A 5,280-nucleotide genomic window follows, 5' to 3' on the forward strand; every position below is an offset into this window, starting at 1 on the left:
GTGATGATGATGGTGAAGGGAACGGCAGTGGTGACGGGGGTGGTGGTGGTGAAGTGGTCTGGCCTCGTCCCCACGCCTTTTTCGCCGACCTCAGCCTCGGCCATGCCCTGGGCTCGGAGGCCGTTCTAGAGGCCCTCCCCTCGATCTTATGTCGTCGACCATGCCTTGGGCTTGGACCACCACCGATGTAATTCTAAATGCAGTTGCTTTGCGTGCAGTTTCTCACAGACACATATAGTTAGCAGCGTGACAATTTGTACTAATGGTTCATTGTTATAACCTTAATTTTAATATATGGAAAGATCCATTAGCAGCTGTTAGAAATAATCAACGGCGGAGATATTATAAACTTCGATTTTGCACTGATTAATGGTGGAGGTAGTCTAAATAATCAAATTATAAAACCAAGTTTTAGACACAATTTTTGTATCAGTTGTGCATATAGAAAAAAAAGAAACATCTTTTATTAATTAGTGGTGTAGATAGTCAAAAGTGTGATTTTGTACTAATCCAAGTTAAACATTTTGTACTAAATCTGGTGCTTATCCAAACTGAAATTTTATACCAATGGTTTCCGTTTTATAAGGATAATTTTGTACTGATGGTTCCTTGTTAGAACAATAATTTTGGAACATTGTTTTCAATATATGAAAAGATTCGTAGCCAATTGTCACAGATAATCAATCAATGGTGGGGATAATCAAAATAATTAGTTTTGAAACACTTTTTTTTCGCAAGGTTGAAACACATTTTTCTGAATGGTGTAGATACTAGATACAGAGGGAGGAGGAGGAGGCTGTAGCTGCGGAGGAACTTGCTGTTGCTGCTGAGAGCAGAGATGGGCAACGCCGCGCAACTTCAATGGAGGAGCCCGTGCTGGAAGAGGTCCTCGTTGCCCAGCAGCATGCTGCTACTGACCAGGCGAGATTGACGGCTAAGGCTGCGCTTGCTGCTAGGCATGGCGAGTCAACTGTCGCTGGTTTCATGGAGATTGACACGTCGTGAGCTGGGCATTGCCTGCCAACCTGGGCATGTCACTGCAGGAAAGGGACGAGCTAGGACGCGCCAATACTCGCCAAGCTCAATTCGCTAGCGCTCGCCTCCCTCGTCACCGCTCTCGCTGACGTCCATGCTGCCATGCATGTGCTCGCCTGGGATGCTCCTTCGTCCTCAGATGGTGGCCTCTCCATCCAGTCCGGTTAGTTTCGAGGTGTCTCCCACGGCCACTGTTCGTCTCTCCCAGCCCTCGGCAGGCTATTTGCGGCTGTGGCCACGCCGCTGCTTTTGACCCAAGGTTTCTCCGCCGCCGTGCCGCCTGACCGCGAGGAGGAACTGGCTGCTAGAGCTCTCTAACCACTGAGCTTGGACAGAGGAGCAAGACGACCGGAAGAGCATGTTGCCTTGGACCTTGGGTGCAGGAGCACGACGGCTAAAGAAGCTTGCTGCCTTGGAGCTTAGAGAGAAGAGCATGGTGGTTGGTGGAGCGTGGGTGGAGGAGCAAGACGGCCAAAGGAGCTCGCTGCCGGCAAGAAGCTAGCCAAGCAGCTGGGGCATGGCAATAATAGGGACTGGCTAGGGAGACGAAAGTGGACAAGTGACATGCTGTTTTGGAAGTTAATGCGGGACGCGTCTGACACGCAATGATATTTTATGGAAATACACACCATATACCTGACGAATACGCATGTGTCAGACACGTGGTGCTCTTTGATTGGAAACATTTTCATCCTCACCCGTACCCGGGTTCCGTTAGCCATTTTCGCATCGGCGGCGGCCTAAGGTTTACAATCCAAAGAGACAACACAACTGACAACAATAATTTTACACAATCAATACTTGATAGCCACCACCAGATAGCTGGTATCTAAACGTAGTAAAAAAGTCAATGTTTTCTAATAAAAAAATGAAGATCTAGTACATCAAATCAGTATCAATAGATTTATCATAAGATAATATATTTTCACAATGTAATTATTTTATATTTTCATGAATATAATTGGTCAAATTTAAAAATTATTAATTTTGTAACTAGGAAAAACTTGAATAGAGCAGGTGGCTCGCTCTGCACATTTTTTGATTTTTTCTTTTTTATATCTCTCAAATTATGTAATATTTCGATTTGATTTGCTTGCAAGTCACTCAGAATTAATAAATAGAATAGAGGAAAAATAGTTTGAAATTTTTTTGCAATTCAAAAATTGAAATTATTTTAAAATTCAAAATAAATTCTTGAAATATATATATATATAAAGTTCGGAATTTTTTTCCCACATTCTAGTTGTTATGTTTAGGTGATATGCAAAATTTTAAGTTCAAAGATTGTGTGGTGTGAGAGATAGAAAAATAGCAAGTTGTTTGAGAAGGAGAAAAAAAAGCTAGCACAAATCTTGATGCAATATAGTCAATCTAGATACGGGTATGCATTGAGCAGCTGCTGTGAAAGTCCTCTCTCTTCTAACTAAGTTTTTTGGGCAGTTAGCAGATTTAAAGCCTCTGCCATGTTTTGACCTGAAATCTTTTGGGCGGGCGCGTGCCAGAGAGACGTCCCGGGCACACGAACCAGGTCTCCGGCTGTCAAAAAGAAATACGTAGTAAGCTAGCTAATATCAGGTTTGGTTTTGTAAAAAACTGTAACACTTAAACCGTGCGGCGAAATTATAATTCGTTTTCACTTCTAAAATCCCCACGACGAGAGCTTCGAAACTAGACCACATCTTCATATGTTTCGACGAAATTTTTTAACAAGTAACTTTGATGCGCGATAGAGCAACTTTCACTGAGCACTAAAGAGTGTGATATCCACCACCGCGAGTAGTTAGTCCCATCGCTTGACGGCCTGGACTGACTTCTCCTGTTGTGACAACAGCTTTTTCGGCACCTTCGCCTTCTTATCGTCGCCGGTGGAGGTGGCGCAGGTTGAGCCTGCCATGGTGCAGTGTCGTCAACGACGGCAGGTGTGATGACTGTGGCAGGTTCCTCAGCTTCCAAGGCGGCGAGGACGTCCATGGCTAGGTAGGGTTTTTTCCTCCGCTCGAATACGATTTTTTGGAGTGGAAGTGACAAGTGACATCTGGGCCACTGGCGGGCGAGCCATGTAGAACACAGCGGATGACGCACGCGGACTCCTTGCATATACATTTCAACCCCAAATTTGACTGCATTTGCATCCCGCGGTCAGGCCGGTCATTATGCATTGAACCGCTGAGCTAGGGTGCAGACCCATTTTTTATCCGTGCGGACACAAAAGACACAAAAGCCTCCATTTGCCCCGGGCCGCTGAAATGTCCTAACTGATATTGCTGAACATTTTGTTTGAAATATCTTCACTATAGCACTTCAGAACAACAAGACACACGAAGAAAGGAATTCTTGGTCCCGGAACTGATATTTTTAGTACTACCTTCATAGTACTTCAGAACAACAGTACACGCGAAAGGAATTCTAAACATGTTGATGTAGAAACGCTCCATAATCATTCAGATACATACATATTAGAAACGCTCTTCAAAGGACTAGTGATAGAAACATTGGAGCACTGTTGGATAGTTCGGGGCGAGTATAAAGCATAACCTACTGAATGTAGGAGATTAATTGCATAAAGTATTTCAAAACGTATTGCACCCATACACATTGATGAGACATCAAATCAATCATAATCATCGTCAACCTCCTCCTCATGGTCAAAGTCGTAGTCGTATTCACACATATCTTCGTCCTCCTTCTCCTCCTCCTCCTGCAGCTCGTCGTTGTCAAAGTACCCAATACATATCTTCATGCCGACCACGACCTTGGTTTCTCTACCAGGCAAGACAAACAAGCATTGTTTTGGTTCTCCATCAGGTTTGATTTCAACCTTTGAGGCTTGAAAATGCCCTTCGAAGCTCGAGAAGCAGAGAGATACATCGACCGTGCCTTGCGGAGTTTCTGGCCGGACACACCCAAGGAAGACTGCATGGCCAAAGGACTCGAGCGGAACCACATCAAGAAGGAAGAGTCGACCATATTCGCTGCATAGCACTTGAGATCCTGGCTGGACAGGGAAGTAGAACATACCGAATAATTCAAGCGGTGTTGTTGGCAACTTGTGCAGGGTGGTAAGATGGCCCAGGAGTGCCGTTGTTGGTGCGACAAAGCCACATCCGCAGACAGGCACACGCAGGGCCCAATCAGGCACTCCCTCGTGCGCATCCTTGTTGTAGTAGGTAATCTTCCTGTTGCATCCGTGCTTGCAGGGAACAAAGATGTTGTTGACGACACGGTCCATGATGTAGCAGCGCTGGACAGCAGAGCGGTCGCTTTCGGGAGCTTGTCGCAGCAAGGCGAGCAAATGGAATTCCCTTAGAACACTGAAACGTATCATATAAAAAATTGTTTATTTTGTTGATCCAATAGCTAGTGTTATGTACAACAAAAAGGAAGTGTACTAGTTTACTTAGTACCTGGAAAATGGGAGGCCTGAGGGGGTTGGAGCAGATGGAGCAGTCAAATACCTCCAGACCCATGGTGACATTCGCATCTTGCCACCGCTCTTTCCATCTTGGTAACCAACTCCTTTACTCTTGTTGTCGGAGTTGACTGATCCCTCCATTGCCACCAAAGCACCCTTACGTGCTATAGACTCTAGTACCCCTGCTCCACAAAGAAGTATATATAGTATGTCAGTGACTACAAGAGCCTTTTTTCAGACTTCCATTAATCATAACAAAGCAGTAACAAAGAGGATTCTATTCATTTTTTCCTCAATAATACATTAAGCTGTTGTTTGTTCGATCATTGTTTCGAGGAAACATGAATTCAATTTTTATAACCAAGAGCTTGCATGCAATTTAAGTACCAGGATAGTATAAGTAGCATAGGCCACCCAACTTTCCTAGAAACCTCAATTTGTAGTACTAGCTAGTAGGCACAAAATTATCCTGTGGGTACTGTAGTAAACATTGGTATTGCACAAATATGCCTTGTACCAATATGTTGACGATTAATCCATCTTAAACAATAGTTAGTAGCAATTAACATATCCTGATATTCCACTCCAGTCACAAACAAGTCTTTGGAACTCTCTCTTCCTAGCTTTCCCCTTTACACCTGGAAGAAATACTCCATATCTTTCCTCTGCAATTTGCGGATCACCACTTTACTCCTTCCTTCATGGCTTCATCCAATTATTGTGTGTTGCTCTGAGAATTCAAGAGCATACCCGTTTTTGCTAAACATTTAAATTGCTCGCTTTATCCCCGTCCGCACCCACTAATGCACATATTACAAAAGTAGTAAGTTTTA

General features: G+C 44.0%; 1 long non-coding RNA gene across 1 annotated transcript; it reads right to left on the reverse strand.

Moving 5' to 3' along the window:
- Window positions 1-3,432: 3,432 nt before the first annotated feature.
- Window positions 3,433-4,141, reverse strand: LOC139830063 (uncharacterized). Its single transcript, XR_011753974.1, has 2 exons — window positions 4,054-4,141; window positions 3,433-3,948 (listed from the first exon to the last, which is right to left on the reverse strand). It is a non-coding gene; the product is annotated as an uncharacterized lncRNA (long non-coding RNA).
- Window positions 4,142-5,280: the final 1,139 nt, after the last annotated feature.

This window comes from Lolium perenne, chromosome 3 (genome assembly GCF_019359855.2).
Source record: "Lolium perenne isolate Kyuss_39 chromosome 3, Kyuss_2.0, whole genome shotgun sequence".
Lineage (NCBI taxonomy): Eukaryota > Viridiplantae > Streptophyta > Magnoliopsida > Poales > Poaceae > Lolium > Lolium perenne.